This window comes from Strix aluco, chromosome Z (assembly GCF_031877795.1).
Source record: "Strix aluco isolate bStrAlu1 chromosome Z, bStrAlu1.hap1, whole genome shotgun sequence".
In the NCBI taxonomy this organism is placed as follows: domain Eukaryota; kingdom Metazoa; phylum Chordata; class Aves; order Strigiformes; family Strigidae; genus Strix; species Strix aluco.
This window is the reverse complement of record NC_133971.1, coordinates 63,532,504-63,553,679: the sequence shown is the minus strand read 5'-3', so window position 1 is coordinate 63,553,679 and position 21,176 is coordinate 63,532,504. Positions and strand designations below refer to the sequence as shown.

Sequence of the window (21,176 nt, the reverse complement as noted above, 5' to 3'; positions counted from 1 at the left end):
CAGCGCGGCTGTGGAAATACGCCGCGGTCACGGCGGGGAAGGCCGGAGCAGAAGGAAAAGACGCGTCCCGTCCCCGCGAGGAGCGGGGCGCGGTGGGGCTGTGTCTGTGCGTGAGCGTCTGCCCGCGTGTGGATCGATGGCAACGAAGCCCCGTGCCGCCAGCGGAACCGAAGGCACGGTACGTGGGGTCGGTGGGGTGTTGACGGCTTCTGGTCGTGGCTTCTTTGCAGTTTGTTTGGCTGTTTAGTTTGTGTTTTGGAGGGACAGCTTGAGGGTCCGGGTAAATGAAGTAGGTGTAATTGGACACATGCAAATAGAAATGTCTGGCTCGGGGAGGAGGGCGTTAAGGTTTAATTTTAACTCTTATCATCAAAAAAAATCAAAACCCAGTACCAACAGTAAAAACGTCCAGCTGAAGTGATCTAGCTGGACTCTTTCAGCCAGAATTACCTTGAGGACTTTCCGGGATCAGGATCGGGGAAGAAGACAAGAAAGACAGTTTCTTTCTGTTACAGAGGTTGTGACAAACCCTAGCTATTTCTGAGATTCAGCCATGGAGTTTCGTATCTTTTTGCCTGGGGTTTTTTTTTGGTGTTTGGTTTTTTTCTTGTTTTAATAGTCACGTGTTGTATGGTTCTTTGCAGATATAAGGGATTATGAAACTGCTCAGTAATAATGCCTGCATATGTCAGAGGAGTTAAACTTCCAATGTCAACAAATTTTTAAAGTTAATTTTAACCCTGTGTTGCACTCATTTTCGGATGTGGGCTGTTGATAGTGCATACAGGAGGTATGCCGAGTAATGTCTCAACTCTGGCTGTACAGAGTAATTTAGCCATTTCAAAGTCAAGAAACCAGTGAAAGCAGAGAATATATATCTATTAGAAATTACTCGTTTTGTCAAGGATATTTACAGCTCATGCAATGCCCGTTGAAATAAACAGAAAAGCTCTCACTGCTGATGACTCATGTCACAGAATCACAGGTTGGAAAAGACCTTGAAGATCACCTAGTCCAACCGTAAACCTGAAGCCATGTCCATGGGCTTCAGACCAGGCTGCCAATGCACGATGTTGGACACCATCTGGTGCTGATCCTGGGCACAGCAGTCCTGTAGGTAACTCTCCTATGGTCCCCACGGTTTGTAAAGGGAGTGGGATAAAGTGGAGAGCGGCAGCTTGAAACAACTAGCGGGATTATGGCTTGCTTTATCTAAGTGTGTTTGCCAATTATAAATAGTCTGGGATGTGCGTTCTTCAGGGTTTTAAATGTCATTGACCTTTAATTAATTGCTGATGTCTTAGTCTCTTGCTGTCTGTTAGGCTGATGAAGCAGCCGACTTGCAATTTGTCTTTCCGTGTTAATGACTGTTGTGACAGTGTCTCGAGGTGTATGAGGTATGTTTTGAAACCTCCAGATGATGGAGTACTTGTGTGCGGTAGCTACAGGTTTACTTGGGCAGTAGACTCCTCTGGGAACATATGGATTAGCTGGTTGCCAGATTTCCTAGCCGGAAGGGACCTTGTCTCTTCTGATCTCTTGTGGCCTATTACAGGCCACAGGATTTCACAGGTAAATTCTGTATCAAGCCCATACTTCAGTGTGGTCTTCACTTGCCATTAAAGATGGGCTTCATCTGCAGCAGGAGTTCAAGCATGTTTCAAACTGCCTAGTGGCTCACAGGCTTGAGCTCTGAGTGGGTGAGTAATATCTACTGCTTCAAATGTCTGTAATTAGGATGAGAGCTGTTTTGGTCTATCAAAATGCAATTTTGCTTATTAAAACCCATCAGGGTAATTGTACTTCTTGTGGCATACTTACAGAAGGCAGAGCCGCCTTCTCCTCTTTGCATGACGATGAAACATTCTTGGGGGCTCCTCAAAGTGACTTTGGACTTGCCATTGGAATACCTTGGTTTCTGCTGGTTTCTTCTGCTTTCCTGAATTTGCCTGTCATGCAACAGTCAGATTCTGGTGGTGCTTTCTGTAGAAAGAGGAGAAAGTCCTTTGGGTCCCACTGAAACTCAGCCCTGCATAGGGTTGGGAAGGTGGGCTGCTTCTGCTATCCCGTGGCACGCTGCTGATGGCCATTGTGGCTTTCCGTTAGATGTAGTTTGTAAGGTGGTTCCCACAGTTTTCCCCCCTGGGATGAACCCTGCTGTAGAACATTCATCTAAGCAGACAGGGTGATGTAATACCACCTCTATATGAGCAGATAGTTAAGACTTATTGGAGCATGTGGAAATGGCATAGGGCAATGGGTATTACCGTACCCAAGAGAGCTCCTTCAAAGATAGCACAACTAATTAATGGAGATAGGATAGCACACTCTGTGTTGTAGCTGCAAATTTTCTTCTAAAATTCCTTCTTCCACCACTGGTTAGCAGCAGATACTGCGGATACTGGCCTTCAGGACCCTGCCTGCGACTAGTCTGTCTGCAGTGACTGGACAGTAGAGTGGAACACTATTTATTTTGCATCCTCTTTTGACACTACTGGAGCTGGATTAGCTTCAAATGTTTCATATGCAGTTGAAGATTAAAGAGGTAACAACAGCTGTGTAACACGGCCCTCTGGCAGAGTCCTGCCAAGCAAATATCACAACCTTGTGTCACGCTGTTGCAGGGGACAGCCCTGACTGTGTGAAACAGGAGGAGAAAACATGGAAAATAAGGGAGACATCAGGGAGACAATTCTCTAGCTTGCTCAGTTGCTCTTCTGCACAGCTAGGGGCCAGCATGGCATGTGGATGAAGTAGGACCTCCTGGAGAGAAAAAAAGCCAGTCCTGCTTTGCCAAACCTCTGGCTGCAGCACTGGGTAGAGATGGACAAGCTCAGGTACTAGCTGTGCTTTTACCATGGTCTTCACACATGCTAATTTATCCTCTGTATTAATGTGCCTACACTGTTTCTGGTGTCTCAGCTGACTCCTGTAACACTAGTTGTAATGTGTATGTTCACAACCTGCAGGGTTGCCCTGGAGAACATCAGAATGAGAAGCAGGAGAGAAAGAAAAAACAACACAGAAAGTGGGGAAGAGGAAATCTGGCATGTTGCTGCTGAAATATGTGGTTTATCTAAAAGGAAAATCAGCATATATCTGCTGTCTTCCAACACCTTCCTGAATTTGTACAGAGTATTACTTGTTCTTTCTCTGCAGTAGACAGAAACTCTTTCAGAGATGTGTGTAGTATTAGAAACTTCATCTACATTTGGAAACACAGCTAGCATCTGCATAGCTTGTTCTGTGCAATTATTTTTTTCTCCAGGTCCCTTGATACAAATTTTAGAAGGTGTGTTTTTGCCAACCTTCTGAATGGATTCATCCTCAGACTGTCATTGATTGAATGACATATTACCCTAAAGATGACTCCAGCTAGCCAGGGCAAGCCTGGAAGAGCCAGTGTGGGCATCCTTTGTTTAAAATAGAACACAGATTATAGACTGAGGAAAAATATGTGAGAGCATTACAGAGGTAGGCACAGCAGATTTTCACTGCTGAGGGGGATGTCTTCCTTCTGGAAGCTGGCAAGAAGAAATACTGCTGCTGCTTAGAGCCACAGTCTTAAAGGAAGGAAAAATATTAATGACACTGTTCAGGAAGGCTTGTCACAAAATCGAAGTACTGAAAATCACCAACGTGATAATACAAAGTAGAACGCTTATCAAGGAATTCTTGCCTTACCTGTATGTCATCCTTGCTCTGTCAGTCCACTCAGTGCTGTGCTATAGTTATTCCTCAGTTCCCTTACTATGATACACCAATTCCCACAGCACAGTGTCTTATATCTCTCTTTCTTCTGATTACTGAACCTGTTTTCAAATTAATCTAAAATAACAGGAAGGGGAAAGAATCTGGTATCTCTCGCTTTGCTCTCAGTTAAGCTTCATGCGAGGCACTATAGACCAGATTGAATTATTAATTACAATTATATTTTGTGTCTTGGATATATTGATGATATTTTCAATTCCAGATTGATGCCTCTCCAACTTCCTTTTTTTTTACTGCAGAAACAAAGACAGCAAAGCTCTTAAACACATGCCTATTTTTAAGCCTGCCAGCAGTCCCTTTGACTTAATTCAGCTGAATGGCCCAGTGTGGCCGAGGGGAATCGTTTAATATAAAATTCTCGCTGGCCTGATAGCAGTCTAAGTTGTGGTTATGTTGGGGTTTTGACAGAGGAGGAGGAAGGGAGAATGGGAGGAGCTTTTTCTTCTTAAAGACTCCCACGACTCTGGTACAGCTGTCCTGGGTAAACTCTCAAAATGGGGATTCTTGTTATGATAAAAATTCTATTTTGTGTCCTGGTTTAACCAGGATAGGGTTAAGTTTCCCCAGCAGTGGGGGGGGAGCTCTAGCCGGGTTATTCAGATACCATGCGGATGTCACATCCTGGCAGGTCACATTTTCCTGGCGCGGAGCGCGGTGCACTCGTGGTTTTGTACATCGTGCTTCAAACTGCTGTATTTGGTAGCTATTTTGCTCTGTTCATTGCTATCACTATTACTGTTATTGTTACTGTTGTTGTTTGTTGTGTTGCTATTGCACTGTTGTATTAAACCTTTCCTTATTTCAGTCTTGGGGCTTTGCATTTCACTCCCTTTGTGGGGGAGGGGCAGTGGCCGCGTGGTCTCAGACCCCGGCAGGGGCTAAACCACCACAATCTTGATACTTGCTTCCATCCTGAAATTAAAGTCTTTGGTAGGAGAGTAAAAAAATGTCCCCGTGGACATATCAGAACATTTTGGTTTGGCATTTCTAAAGTGAAATGTTTAGCTACCAAACTTTATGTTTGAGGTCACAATTAATCCCAGCACGACTCCATCTCGGCACAACAGGGTGCTCCTTGAGTCTCTTGAGTACCCTTGGTGTCCCCTCCCAGTAGAGCTCCCAAGGAGGACTGCCTTTCCTGTGGAACACTGGGATCTTACAGATTGATGGCTCCCAGAAACTAAATGCTTAGATTCAGGTTAAGACTTGAGATGAAATAACTCAGTAAGTTCTTCCCAATATAAGGATGTGATATCCTGTGGGAGGACTTCATGTTGAAAAAACCTCAGCTTTTGACATGAGACTCATTCATTCAAACTAGTTTTACCAGGCCTTGTTCATTCCCCTTGAAAAATCAGAGGAACAGCATTATAAGATGGAATTTAAGATGGTAACATCCACACAACACTTAATTGTAACAAAACCACATGTTAAATCAGTCTCAGGAATGTCTGCTTCTGATCTGGAGTATGTCTGCATCCCCAGTCTTGGCACTTCAGCATACTTCCACACTTCCTTCACCTTTTTTCTGCCTTGAGCTCTTGCGCTTTCCTGCTTTTCCATTTTGCTGGTATGTACCTTGCACTTTTTGTTTCCTTGCTAGCCTTCCCCTTCTAAAATGGAGGTGGTAGAACCAGTATATTTGCCAACATCATCATTCTGCCTTTATGTTTTCCTTCTTTTTTGCTCAGTGTCAGCCTGTGCACTCTAAACAATTCAAGACAAAGATTTTAATTGCACTTCTGTGTTTGTACAGTGCCTGGTGCCATAGGTCCCCATACTTGGACATCAGCATGCACTACTATAGTAATCATGGTGATATCTCTTTGATTATGTCAGGGAGATCAGTAAAGGAGATAAACTTCCATGTTCTGTATGTGTTTGCTATATTTCCCCTCATTTACAGATTGTTTTGCATTGTGTCCCCTTCTCAGAACAAACAAACAAAAACTTTTATTGTGTGGAGAAATGGCAAACACAAAGCGTGTTGTGCTTGGGGCTATTGAATTAGAGAGATTTTCAATGCCCAAGAAATTTGTACTTGTAAGATATGAAACAGGAATGAAACAATTTGGCATCATGAATTGACTGAGGTCAACATACCTGATTAATACGTGGCTCAGAGAATGGTGCCACCATCGGAATTTTGGGTTCTTTGATCATGGCAAGGTTTATAAGGCACCTGGTCTTCTGGCAACAAATGAGACAGGTGGGATGCAGCTGTCCCACAGGGGGAAAAGGATTCTGGGGCAGGAGTTAGCAGGGCTTATTGACAGGGCTTTAAACTACATATGAGAGGGGACAGGGAGATAACTGGGCCTGTTAGGAATAAGCTCAAGGGAAGCATGCCAAAACTTGACGGATGGTGGGCTGGTGAGGGCTCTCCCTCTGCCACTTCGTTTGAGAGAAGGGAAAGATGTTTAGGAACCATGGAAGCACCTGAGAAGGGTCTGGTAGGGAATGGGGCCCACACTAACAACAAGGTGTTGGATTCATTAGCTCATCTCAAGTGCATCTATACCAATGCATGCAGTATGAGCAACAAACAGGGGGAGCTTGAAGCCATGATGCAGTATGAGAACTGTGACATAGTAGCTATAACAGAAACGTGGTGGGATGCCTCACACGACTGGAGTGCTGCAATCAATGGCTACAAGCTCTTCTGGAGGGAAAGAGAGGGAAGGAGAGGTAGTGGAGTGGTGCTGTATGTAAGAGAATGCTATGAGAGCTCAGAAATCAAGTATAGTGATAACAGGGTTGAGAGTGTTTGGATTAGGTTAAGGACCAATAAAGCAGATCTTGCTGTGGGAGTCTGCTATAGACCTCCCAACCAAAGCAGTGAGGTGGATGAAGCCTTATATGAACAGTTGGGAGAAATCTCGCGGTCACCTGCCGCTGTTCTTGTGGGGGACTTTAACCTCCCGGGTGTCTGCTGGGAACACAACACAGCAGAGAGGGAACAATCCAGGAGGTTCCTGGAATGTGTGGAGGAAAACTTCCTCACACAGCTGGTGAGTGAGCCGACCAGGGGAGGTGCCCTCCTGGACCTGCTTCTTGTGAACAGGGAAGAGCTTGTGGGGGAGGTAAAGGTTGGAGGCTGTCTAGGGTGCAGTGATCATGAGATGATTGAGTTTTCATTCCTTGGAGAAACAAAGAGAGGGGTTAGTAAAACTGCCACCTTAGACTTCCGGAGGGCAAACTTTGACCTGTTCAAAAGACTGATTGACAAAATCCCTTGGGAGGCTGCCTTGAAGGATGTGGGAGTCCAGGAAGGCTGGACATACTACAAGAGAGAAGTCTTAAAGGCACAGGAGCAGGCTGTTCCTGTGTGCCGAAAAACAAGCAGGCGGGGAAGGAGACTGGCCTGGCTAAACAGGGAGCTTTGGCTGGATCTCAAGAAGAAAAGGAGAATCTGTGACCTTTGGAAGAGGGGCCAGGTCTCTCATGAAGACTATAAAGATGTAGTGAAGCTATGCAGGGAGAGCATTAGGAGAGCCAAAGTGCAGCTAGAGCTCAACTTGGCTACAGCTGTTAAGGATAATAAAAAATGTTTCTGTAAGTTTGTTAACAGCAAAAGGAGGATTAGGGAAAATCTCCCTCCTTTATTGGATGCAGAGGGAAACATGGTAACCAAGGATGAGGAAAAGGCTCAGGTGCTCAACACCTACTTTGCCTCAGTCTTTAGCAGTGGAACTGGCTGTTCCCTGGACACCCAGCCTCATGAGCTGGGAGATGGGGAGGGGAAGCAGAATGAGGTCAGCACAATTAAAGAGGAAGTGGTCAGAGACCTGCTACACCGCTTGGATGCACACAAGTCTGTGGGACTGGATGGGTTACACCCAAGGGTGCTGAGGGAGTTGGCAGATGTGCTCGCCAAGCCGCTTTCCATGATTTACCTGAAGTCATGGCTAACTGGGGAGGTCCCATTGGACTGGAGGGTGGCAAATGTGACACCCATCTACAAGAGAGGCAGAAAGGAGGATCCAGGAAACTATAGACCTGTCAGTCTGACCTCGGTGCCAGGGAAGGTCATGGAGCAGGTCATCTTAGTGCCATTAAAAGTCATATAATGGACAACCAGGGGATCAGGCCTAGTCAGCATGGGTTTATGAAAGGCAGGTCCTGCCTGACAAACCTGATCTCCTTCTATGACAAGATGACCTGACTATTGGCTGAGGGAAAAGCTGTGGATATTGTCTACCTGAATTTTTGAAAAGCATTCAACACAGTTCCCCATAGGATTCTCATAGAAAAACTGGCTGCTCATGTCCTGAATGAGTGAATGGTCTGCTGGGTCAAGCACTGGATGGACGGTGCCAGAGAGTGGTGGTCAATGGAGTTAAATCCAGCTGGTGGCCGGTCACAAGTGGTGTTGGGACCATTTCTGTTCAACATCTTTATTGATGATCTTGATAAGGACATAGAGTGTATCATCAGTAAGTTCGCAGATGACACCAAGTTAAGCGGGAGTGTCGATCTGCATGAGGATAGAGAGGCTCTACAGAGAGACTTGGATAGATTGGATCGGTGGGCCAACGTTAACGGGATGAGCTTCAACAAGGTCAAGTGCCCGGTCCTGCACTTGGGCCACAACAACCCCATGCATCGCTACAGGCTTGGGGAGGTGTGTGGAAGAGAAGGATCTGGGGGTTCTAATTGACAAGCAGCTGAACATGAGCCAGCAGTGTGCCCAGGTGGCCAAGAAAGCCAATGGCATCCTGGCTTGTATGAGAAATAGTGTGACCAGCAGAAGTAGGGAGGTGATAGTCCCCCCGTACTCTGCACTGGTGAGGCCACACCTGGAGTATTGTGTCCAGTTTTGGGCACCTCAATACGAGAGAGATATCGAGGTGCTGGAGTGAGTGCAGAGGAGGGCAACGAAGCTGGTGAAGGGCCTGGAGAACAAATCCTATGAGGAGCGATTGAAGGAGCTGGGACTGTTTAGTTTGAGGAGGAGAAGGCTGAGGGGAGGCCTCATGACTCTCTACAACTACCTGAAAGGACATTGTAGAGAGGTTGGTGCTGGTCTCTTCTCACAGGTAATTAACAATAGAACAAGAGGGAACGGCTTTAAACTGCAACAGGGGAGGTTTAGACTGGACATTAGGAAAACATTTTTCACAGAAAGAGTGGTCAGACAGTGCAATAGGCTGCCCAGGGAGGTGGTGGAGTCCCCATCCCTGGATGTGTTTAAGGGTGGTTTAGATGAGATGTTGGTGGATATGGTGTAGGGGAGAACTTGTAGAGTAGGGCTGATGGTTGGACTTGATGATCCCAAGGGTCTTTTCCAACCTGAATGATTCTATGATTCTGTGTCCTTTCTACATTGCAACAGAGCTGGGCTTCTGGGGGTGGGAAACAGGCTTCCTGATTTTCCTACATGAGGAGTGCCTTTTCCTGTTGTAGGGAAACATACACAGGATATAAGCTGATGGAGAAACTGATGGAAGATGCTTGTACCACGAGAGCAGACTATGGCTGTTCCTTAATCTGTTCCCCACAGACTCCCTTGTCTTGCTGTGATGGAGGCAGTCCTGCAACTTTGTGCGAATTTGAATGGAGGGTGTATGCCAGACTTCAGCTCCATGCTCTGAGTTTGTCTCCTCTCCCTGTGAGCCAAGGGAGCCTTCAAACATCATCCTGCTCCAGGACACCTCCACCACAGCTGCCTAGAAGGTGACCCTCCCTCCTTTCCGCCAGGTGCTCAGTGGGGCTGGAGCAAACTTGCTGTGCCTGAGGCTTTGCAGAGGCCAGAGGACTCACAGCATTGCTTGCAAGAAGCAAGCTGGCCCCTTATAAGAGGGAAGGAGCCTTGTCAAAGGAGCTGATCTGGAGAAATGGGCCAGGACTGGTGCTCAGCTGGCTTAGTGGTGAGCTGGTTCAGAGAGGTACGCCAGCAGAAAACTGCTTGTTTATTTTCTAATAGGACTAATTTGGGGATAATTCAGCACCCCGAGTTGGATCATTGTAAGTTACCAATGAAAGGGAGGGAACGAGAATCAGTACCATGGTTAAAGGGGGGGAGGGAAAGGAATGTAATCCTAACACGGCCATGATTTGGCTTAAAAAGGGGAACTGTAGCCCATGTGGTTTGCTGAATCTACCTAAAAAATTTTTCTCCTGGGATCATGGTGCTTTAATCTCTAGCTGCACCTTCCTATTCTTTTTTTCCTCTCAGTAGTGACGTTATTTAGAGTTGAGTTGGTGCATGCTGACAAATAGAAAGCCTGTTTGCAAATTTATATTGTGCAATGCAAAGTAATGACTAATAACATCATCCATATGGTATTCGTGGATAAGGTGGCTAACAACCTGACTGCTGAAACTTAACGAGCCTTGCCATTTCCACTTAGCTACAGAAAGCAAGACTGAGAGGTGACAGCCTCATAAGTCCTATGTATAGGTCACTCAGCTCTACAAACAGCAGCTGTCTAACGAAGTTGAACAAGCTTAGGCCCTGAGTTGGGGTTAGGCTGAAAGCGGCTGCGGTGTGTACATGAGCTCCTGACTTACTCCTCAGGCCAGTTAGATTTTATCTAAATAGGAGTGGAAATAGTGTTTATTTGCTGGTGAAAACCACAACTAGGCTTCAGGTCTTCTGCAAGGACAGTGTGTCTATAAGACTGGTGGGTATGGGTACATCCTCAGGTACCGGCAGGCATCTGCTCACTCTCACTCCCCGTGCTCAGAGCTGCAGAGAGACGCCAACTCTGTTTCAGAATCTGTATAGCTGTGCTAGCATGCAACCCAGCCCCATGTAATGGGTCCTCAGGGTACATTTAAGGATTTTTTGCAGATAGGGGCAAAATTGTTCTGCCTCTACTGCAGGCTGCATTGGAGTTATTACCTCATACTTGCCCACATGCCAAAAACCGGTCATACAGTTCTGGCTTGGTTGGGAGCATTCAGTAGAGGTTCCTCTTTGCCCTCAAAGCTTGTGTAAGCATAACCTCCTTTGTCATCATCCCTGCTGTGGTGTCCCACGATGACCCCAGACTGGAGATTTTCCAGGGTCCAGTAGCACCAGAGCAACAAGCAGGTATGCATATGCCCATGAGCACCATCCTACAGTTGGAGGTGTAGGGCATTTACCCTTTGGAGATCATGAAACCCTGCTAACCCTGTTGTCACATCTGGCTGGTCTAATGAAATGTACAGTAAAGAGATGGGGCAAAAGACAGCCCTGACCATAAACAGGAGAAGTGACCATTTTAACTGTAACCAAAATGTAATTTTCACATCCTGGATATATATCCAAGATCTGCAGCACGCCCAGCAACGTGTGCATATGGACACAACACTGAAATATGTAGACAGAGTTTTATAGTTGTCACAGCAGCATCAACATATTTGGAGAGGGTTCTCCTGCAGAGACACACAAGTTGGTGTCTCTGCACCTGGGACACCCAAGACTGGACAAAGCCATAAGCTGGTCTGAAGCATTTTTTGGGCCCTGCCCCAGCATACATAAATTGTTCTGTTATTGTGCTTTTCCTAGGGTTGTTTCACTCTGTTATTGTTGGTTCTTATGAGACTATTATAAGCTGATTTTTATTTTTAAAACAGGCCACAATTGTGTAAATGTTATTTGATATATCAGTATTGTAACAAATTCCTATCTAACAGCAATACATTCGTTATGTTTTGTTCTGAGAAGTGCTGATTATTGGCATGCTTGTTTCCTGAACAACCAGCTTTCTCTTCTAGTTGTCACTTAGTTTGATTTCCTTATACCACAGTTAATCGTTAACAATGTCAGACTTATTCCTGCTGACAAAACACAGTGCTTGACTTCATGATATCTCAATATAAACAGAAAGGACGAGGGATCTGTTTATAAAATAGATTATAGCCAAAAAATTTGTAACCAGTATGGACTGACAAAGAAAACAAGGCATACTTGAAAGAAGCGATGACAAAGGTGTCCACAGTTTATCAGTCTTTAAATTCAGTATTTCCATAAATGGAGATTATGAACAAATCTGTCCCTGATAGCTGCCACGTTTGGTAATACGCACAAATACCTGTTAGTCTTTTGGCTCATTTGTAAAATCATATTCAGGCCTGAACATTGAAGCTATCAACATAAGGTATCTGTGTTCATTTTAAGAATATCTCCATTCATTTTAATTAAATTAAAATGTTTTTTTGCAAATGGAAATTATTCTTCTGGGAACATTGTTCTTCTAGGCATGCAGATTTAGTGTTTTGCCCTTTTGTTCCACAATATCTAGCAGACTGAAACCATTTTTTGTGACAGAGAATAGCAAATGCATTTTTCCAAATCTTGACAAGTGGAGTATTTTCACTTCTCTCCAGGTTCTTGAGCTTGCTGCCAAAAATGATTGTATACTTTTCTTACTGTGTCTGTCAGAGCAGTTTAAGGAATGTCCTCTTCTTCATGAGGGTCATAATTCTGGGAAGACTGAACATAGGAGGAAGAGTTAGAGCAGATTGTCTCAACCACACATATTTTGTGTTCTGTGATGTTATGGTTTGAACTCAGCTGGCAGCCAATCACCACATGGCCAGCCGTTCACCTTCCCTCCCCAGTGAAATAAGGGAGGGACAAACAAAGAAAATTTGTAGGTTGAATATATAAAAAAAAGAATTTACTAATAGTAACAAGAAAAAACTGACAAATGTAAATCCAAAATGGGTAAAACGCAGCAGTAGCTTACCGAGCGTGGCGACAGGCACACAGCCCACCCCCCGCCAGCATCGAACCGACCGCACCAGAAAATCCCGCCATGCCAACGCGGAAACTGAAAACAGTGTGTGAGAGAGCACACGTCTGCCTATATACACTGAGCGTGATGTCACATGATATGGAACACTCCAGTGATCCATTGGGACCCAGCCCTTCAGCTGTGCTCCCTTTCAGCTCAAGGAAAGTTAACTCTATCCTGGCTGAAACCAGGACATGTGTAATGCATATTTCTTGCTTACCATGTTTTATTTGATATCCAGCTGTCACATCAGAGCAAGTTTAACCAAAGGGCATTAGAACTTGGTGTAATTTGTATAGGTTTCTGATCAGAATTTCCAGTCATTAAATATATTATGTGAACAGTTTTAAAACTCCATTTCCTCATGAGTTTTGTTAGAAAAGACAAATACTGGTGCACTGGTAAGAAAATGGTTTTCTGAAGAGGACGCCAGCCTCTATGTACATGTCTGCATTTCCATATCTGGTAAGATGGCCCTGTAAAGTTTGACAGGAAGGTGTTTTCACTTTGCAGCCTGCATGGGTGAGAAACAGCAGGAGCTGATGGAAAATGTGTAGCAGAAGCAATTGCAATTAGAAGGAATCCATGATGGTTACACACACATAGCTGAAGTAACACAAGTGAGTACTCTGCTGGAGCCAGAGCTCATCATGCGCTTTCCTGTGCGTGCACAGTGTGCTTCGAAAGCTCTTTTGTGATCCACAAAGGCAGCTGCTTTCTGGCAGAATTGGCCCTAGGTGTATTGCAAGCTGCTTCCATCTTGTTTTGAAGGTTTGTGAGAGTGGAGTTTTGGGAATGCATTTGTGCACTGGCAGCAGTGGCATGGGAAGTACAGTATCGCTACTCATTCACAGTGAAGTAGTGATTTCTCAGCTTGCTTAGGGTCTGCGGAAGAAAGCTAGCAATAAAACACAAATTTTGAGTAGGCTTTGCTAGATAAGTAATCAATATAACTTCAGCAAGTCTTCAGAAAGGTAATTTGCGTTCAACCAGGTATTTAAAAGAAGGGGAGGAATATTTCTAAACTACAGTTCTTCAGATGGCTCTGATAAAAAGTATTAGCATTTAATGCAGTCTTTTAATGCCAGTGATTAATTAAAATTAGTTTTTAATCTTGTCATTTTGCTTTCCAGGATTGTAACTCTTTCTTTTCTTTGTACTTCTGCCCCTTTGGATTGAATTTTGCTGTCTGCACTTCCAATGACTGCGCAAGGAAGTTTGCTTTTGTGCAGCCATATCTTATGTAGTCCCAAGGAACAATTTTAAGAGTTTAGAGTATTGTGCCTATAATACTTTTTATCAAAAACACGTGAAAATAACAATTCTGCTATCTCTGTGAGGATAATATTAGCAGAGTTCTCATTGTCTTTACATTGTGCCTACTTGAGTCTTAGCTTTGTGTTAAGAGCTCTTGTGGAGGCATTCCATACAATTGAATGGCGATTAAAACTAATTGGTTCCTGCATAAGCCACTGTAAAAATTTGAATAATAAGTTGAAGAAATTGTCTTTCTATATTTCTTTTTTCCTGCTGTTGAAAAACTGTCATGGAAGAGTTATTTTCCTCTCCCCTTTCTACAAGACTTTTCATAATAGCAAAGATCATTCATTATATGTTTTTAAAAAAATAAACAATGGGAATAAGAAGTGATGTGATTATTAAGCATCATTTATATCCCCAAAGTTTCAATGGTGCAAAAGCTAATTACAAGAGCACTTCCAGTATCTCAGATGAAAATTTTACTGAAACATACTGATACATAGTGGGTTTCTGGTCAAGAAGTAGAGATGATGTAAATTGCAGTTTTCAGATTCCAGATCTGAGCTTTAGGCTTTGAAAATCCCATGTGAATATTGAGCAAGGAGGTTACTCAGTAGTGTAACATGAGACAGAAAACGTCACAGCTTTTAGAAGCCAAACCAATGCATCTTGCCACCCTCGCTGTTGTCCACTGTGCATATCTGAAAGACTGCGTGGTCTGAATTTCTTAGTTTAGGAAGAACTTTAGGAACAGCTTTAGAAAGAACTTTTTGTTGTTGTTGTTCCCTGTTGTCTCCAGACAGCTCAATTCCATAGTGAGAAAAAATTAAAGAGTTGTGTAGGTTTGTCTGCTGCCGACCAACTCTCTATAGCAAAATCTTCGTTAGGCCCTCTCTGGTTTTAAGTCTTCTCATCTCTGTCTCTGTTTCCTTGTAGGACAGCTGAGCCTTAGTATTCCTATCTGAAAATACATTTAGAAGGAATTAGTTAATGCATGAAAGTCCAGACACTTTTGAAATGCATAGCCTTATCATTGGAAATTAATTCTGTGCCCGTTAGGAATAGTTTTTAATTTAATCTACCCATTATGAAAAATATGGAATATGGTATCAGAGGAAAAAATACTTACATCTAATTGCGTAAAACTTATGTAGCTACTTTTACTTAAATTCCCAGGTTGCCTGACATACTGTTTTACTTAACTGATCTTAACTGTTAGCCTTCTATTGCCCACCCCAAAAAGATGGCTCATGTGTTTAAGTTGAACATGATGACTATAAATAATTTGTCAGTGTTTTGTTTGCTCATTGTTTAATCAGAGAATCCCATAATTTTTTTCTGTTTTTTTCTTTAAGATGTATGAATCTGTTAAATGGAAATCCTTGCTAAAAATATTTTTATATTTAATTTCCATAACGGACTACAAATTGACCTGTGAGCCAGAAAAGGGAGAGGTAAGAGACACATACTTTCACAGATCCATGTGAATCTTCAACCTTCTATAGGAGAATCCTCAAGCTTTTATAGGAAGGGAAAAAAACCTGACTCATTTATCTTTGAAAATTGTAATTCTTAAAAAAAAAAAAAAAAAAAACAAGCAAGCTTGATATTAACTTAAGCAGAACTTTGGAGCAGAACAGAAAGCTTTTCTGCATCCTGTCTACTTACAGGAGTACATTTGCTAATGCCAGACTGAGACCTGGCTTTGGTTACTGACAGGAACCATCTCCTCATGCTAGATTAAGCAGTTGAATACATGCCCAAAAAGCCTAGGGTTTGGCTAAGTAGATAGGCTCATGCAGCGATGATTGAATTTGAATCTGTTAAGAGAGCAAGTATTCACTCACTGAAAGTCCTGAGCAGAAATAACCTAAGCTTTATAAATACAGGGTATACCATGCAGATGGCTGCTGCAGTAACGTGCAGAATCTTCTAGGCTCACATTTTCACGTACAGTTCTCTGGATTAAACACTTTTAACTTCAGGCAACAGGACTCAAATCAGTCTCTCACAGCCTTTTGAAAGGAACATTCAGGGGATGTTTTTCTTGTTGGGGAGCTTCCAATGGCATGAAGCTCTTTCGTTAAGTTTCAGATCCATAATCTTTGTTAGGTCTATAGGTGTGACCTGGAATTCCCTCCATCTCCAAGCAACAGATTTGTTTTAGGACTGTTAGATGAAGCTTGAGGTCCGACAGAAACAAGTGTGGTACAGGTCATAAGTGACAGTGGGATTTTGCTGCGTGTCTGTAGTAATTAGGCTTCTCTCAGAGAAAATAGGAAGCAGGTCAGTGGTGCTCTGCCCATGAAACTCATGTATGGACTGCCACTGCATTGTACCACTCCCTGTGTGGTGCAGAACTGTGGTGTGTGATACAGCAGTGCTCCCTGGACACAGTCATCCTAACTGAGATGGGGCCACTGTAATCACGTCTGTGGCTGGCCAGTCATCTGCAGTGAGGTTGTATGCTACTTCGTACTGCTTTTCATGTTTGTACTGGGTCTGGCTCAGATGGAGATAACTTTCTTCATAGCAGCCTGTAAGGTGCTGTGTTTTGGGTTTGTGGCTAGAACAGCGTTGTCAAGGCTTTTGCTCTCTTCCCCCGCTGCCTGCCCTCTGCCCTGGCCTTGCAGTGAGTAGGTTGTAGGTTTTTGGGGGACGGCTGACCTGAGCTGGCCAAAGGGATTTTCCATAGCACATAGTGTCATGCCCAGCAATAAAACCTGGTGTATGGGAGGGTGGAGTGGAGGTGTTGTGGTCCAAGGTGGCCATTGCTGGGCATCCGTCTGCCTGTGGGAGGTGGAGACTGACTGCCTTTGCATCACGTCTTTCTTTTTTTTCTTTTTCCCTCTTTCCTTCACCTATTAAACTCTCTTTATGTCTACCTGTGAGTTTTCTTGCTTTTGCTCTTTGTGTCCTCTCTCTCATGCCCCTGGGGGCAGGTGTGGTTGGGAGTGAACAAACCTGTATGGGCATGTGGCTGCTGGGCAGGGTCAGTCTACCACAATGCTGTACAAAGGGATTAAGAACAGGAGCATTGGGTGGGTAATAGTATTGGTCTCCCAGGAGGATGCCACTCTCTTTGCTGATGTTTTTTTCTTAATGGGACAGAAAGCAGTATGGATGATAATGTCATTTGGGTAAGGTAGAAGGCTCATAGTATCTCCTTGAATGCAGATGTGGAAGTCATTGGCTGGGGGTAGGAAGCACATGGGGATTTTTTGAGTCCTGTCCTATGATCCAGTGCCATCTAGGATCTTGCTGGCCTCTGCAGCACCTGGGAATCACCCTGGGAACATGAAGGCGAATTAAAGCTTTGACTTTCTTTGCTCTAAGTGCTACTGGCAAACACAAGCTAAAACCTGTTTCTGTTCTGTGAAGTGAGGTACTGGATGACAAGTAGTTACATAAATTAGTTAATTTGGATGCTGTCCTACCTAGTGTAAATATACATTTCCTAATGAGGAATAACTAAGTTCTCCCTTTTGTGTATACTGCAGTTACACTTATTATTTATAAAAGATACAACAGTTTTGAGTAACTGTGGCTATTTAATCAACTCATTTTTTGATTTCCCTATTGCAAATTTGCTTGGAATGCAAAAACCAGAGCCTTAATTCGCGTACTTTATATGAGGCTGCAATGAGAGAGTGACTGATTGAATCGGTGGCTTGGGCTGCATTAGTGATCTCTTTAAGCTTCATCAGTGCCTTCATTCTTCCCCAGTTTTTCAATGGGAAATTTCACCTTAGCTAGTTTCGTTGTTTTGACCTCCTAAAGCATTTGACATTGTCTCCAGTCCTAAAAACAGAGTTGCTATCATTAGCCAGAGGCATTTGTTGAATGAAAAATTTGTTGCACGGTAGATGAAGATGGCAAAGTAGGAGAACGAGTTAAAAACAACTGCTTCCTCAGATAAGGGAAGACTGAGAAGTTGCAGTTGTGTGCTTTTTCCTTTAAGAATATACTAAACCAAGAGATAACGGTTTGGTTAGATCACATAAAAGGAGTCCCCAAAGCTGAATTTCTGATGTTGGTGTCACCAAAGCCTAATGGAAATCACTCCATTTTAAACTAAGGTCTTAAATGCATTTTCTAGGCAACCCTTACCTTTTGGTCCCTCCTTGCTTCATTGAATGATATTTAGCTTCCTCATCATATTGATAGGAGTTTCTGGGGTCCTCTCTAGACATCCCAGTGTCTTCTCTTTTAACAGACTATCATCTTTCTTTTTCCCTTGGGTCTGTAAATTTGTCAGCACTCAAGGACAGACCTGGTTTCCCTTGAAAGAAAACTTTGCAGGCAGGAGGGGTAGTGCAGTGAGCTCCCAGAGGTGCCCCAGGGTGACTGGCCAGCGTGGCTGGACTATGGGTAGTACCTGTTTCATCATCAGGGTGTGCTAGTGCGTGTAGAGACTAAAACTGCAAAGCACAGAAAAGAGCAGTTCTGCCCTGCTCTGCAGACACACTCTGTTTTGAGTCCTTTGTGGTCCCATCCCTTGCCCTCCACTATCTTATTTTAGATGACCCCTGCAGTTGTCACTAATGAGTACCAATTAAACCTGTCTCTCCTTTCTTAGCATTTATCCCTCTGTTATTTCCTTATTAGCCCATCCCTCTGAGACTTTGTGAGTGAGGGTGTCTAAAAACTGGAGCACAAAAAATTAGACCACTTATCTTTTGCCTTGTATGTGAATTTGACTACTGATTTGTTTCTCCTTATTCTCAGTCTAGCTTGTCAGACTCGTAACCAAGACCTGTAATCTCCTGCTCAGTTGTACTGCATACTGAGAGCAGTGTTTTTAATTCTTCTTCCATGTTATCTGTGACTGTTCATTTTCTTTCTGACCCTGTCCTGCAGGCAATTAACTGTGGATTGCTCTAAATTTATTCTTCCTGATGTCCACAGCAGTCCTTGACACAGATTTGTCACCTCCTCTTTGGGTGTCTCCATGGAACTGAATTAAAATCCTCTTCAAAGTCCCACATAACTTTACCTCCTTGATACCTGTCTTCTGTAGTATGCTATAGCCACTTCTATCATCTGTTGACCATTCAGGCCTGCCTCATTACATTGTTTGACCGAGTCTTTTGTAGTCATGTCTGTGTTTTCATTGTGCTCCCATATGTGGGAAGCTGTTCATTACTTTGTCCTCAGAAGGTTCTTGTCTCTTTTCCTCCTGACCCTTCTGGAATATAAATGCCTGCCACAATGCCTACAAGGAAACTTGCTGACTATTAATGACACTTGAAGGGTAATTGTAAATAGTTAATATATTCCTGCTGGAACTGGGGGGATGGACAAGATGACTTCCAGAGGTCCCTTTCTACCGCAGCCCTTCTGTGATTCCACTTGGAAGAGCTATCCTCGACCACTTACCCAGTAGTTTTCAATCTTACCTCTACATAATTAGAGCTGACAGTCCATTTTAGTTAAGGAACAGCCCTATCTCGTGAATAATCACTGTAGCACTATAAAACATGAATTATCTAGATGTGAGCACATTTTACCTAAATAACTCTTCTTATTCTCCTCTAATTTACATTCTGTTGCTTTTTTATATTTGGATTATAAGTGCTTTAGGCCAAGGAGTTTACCTATTTTTCCTGTTTGGAAAGTTCTTCGTATATTAGCACAACTATTAACAAACAAACAGTAAATCATCTTTGATTATAAGGACACTATCAAGACAGACTAAGTAGCTGTGGCATTCCAGAGGAGTTTTGCTGTAATTTTGCGTGTGGTGTCCTTGTTATCACATGCTGATAGATTCTCGAAAGCCAACACAAAACTGCAGCTTCAGACCTAATCAAGGCTGAAGGTCTGCATGTGCACTGTTACCCACCATGCTGTCAGATAACAAACTGCTTCAAACCAATTGGGTATTTTGAGGCTCTGACTTCATATGTTACCAAGAGGAATGCCAAAGCTAACAAAGACTGATACACATTTCTGCAAGTGGTAGTTTCCTCTTACTGTCTAGAAATTTGAAAAGTCACGGAGGAAAAAGAGGATGTAGTTTAGGAAGAGTGACTTCATGTTAATGTATGTGTCCTACCCTAGGTGCCTAATGTTTTGGATAGTAAAAATGGCAGGATCTCATTTAACCTGAAAAAAGGATGATTGAGTTCTCTCTGAGCTGTTGATTAGTTGCTTTAATATTTGAGATTGTTAAGCAGCAGCATACAACAGAAGCATAACATTACTTAGAAATACAACTTTCGAGGCTATTCTGTTGACTTCCCAGCAGCCTGTTTTCATTAACTGTACTGCAAAAGGCTGAGATTAAAGTTTTTTCGCTGAGGGGGTTTGTAGCCTGAGGGTGTCTATAGGTGATCAACTGTAATATGAATATTCTCTATTCTGTGCGTATTCTGTAGAATATATATAGTGATCTATAAACATGCGAACACAGCTTTTCTTTTCTTTTTTTGGTTCACTTGCTTACTATAATAAAAAGATAAAAATCATTATCTATTTGCCTTCCTTTCTGTACTTGACAGTAATACTAAAATCAATTTTGACTTGGTACTGTTTGTACTAGATTAATTTTTGGAGGGGAATCCTTATGAACATAATGTTAGTACTGGTTTTAGGATTTAATATATTTCTCAGTTGCAGGCATAATGTTGAAGAATACTCACAGTATCCCTTGACTTTAACTTGAACTGTGGATCCCAGACAACTTCCAGAGCTGCACATTTATCAGAGTGTAATCAGCATTGTCAAGCAGAGATCAAGGGTTTTCTGGGCATTTGTAAATAAGGCAGAGGAGAGTGCTCTTTTATCTTACCTAGAGAGTTTGCAGTGGAGCCATAAAAATCTGTAAGAATTTCAGCAACAAACCTTTTCTGCAGTGTCCTTGCACGTGTGAAAAGACCAGTTTGTGGCCTGAGTTATAGATACTTTGAATTTACTGTCACAGCAGCTGCAAGTTATAATACAAATAGACTGATATGCCTCACCTCATTAAATGAGCAGTTTTGTGTGTTGTGTAATCCAGGTGGTCTATTAATCAAACCCTGAAACTTCTCCTCTTTTGTGTCAGTTTATTTTTGTGCATCGTATTGGAGCAGCCGCCAGAGAGTCTAGCACCAGAGACAATATGGGCTTTTAAAGTGGGATACAAAATCTTGTTCAGAGAAAGTCTTTCAGAAAACTGTTAATTAGTATAGGAAGAGGCTCTGTGAACAAAACAGCCCTATTCTCCAAGGAGAAGTTAAATTCTGACTCTCTCTGATATTTCCCACAATTTGTCATGGCTCTATAGATATGTGGAAAACAGCAAAATGTCGGCGTTTCTCCTCTAACCTGTGGTATATAAATATTCTCAGCCCTCTCTCTTTTCCTCTCTCTCTAACAAAGGAAATTGCCAGTATTGAATCTAAGCCTCTGCAAATTTCTTTTTCATACATG

At 43.0% G+C, this 21,176-nt stretch overlaps 1 protein-coding gene across 3 annotated transcripts in view; it reads left to right on the top strand.

Annotated features, from left to right (window-relative positions):
- MARCHF3 (membrane associated ring-CH-type finger 3) overlaps positions 1-21,176 on the top strand; it is a 109,823-nt gene that overhangs the window by 16,080 nt on the left and 72,567 nt on the right. The window lies entirely within an intron of this gene.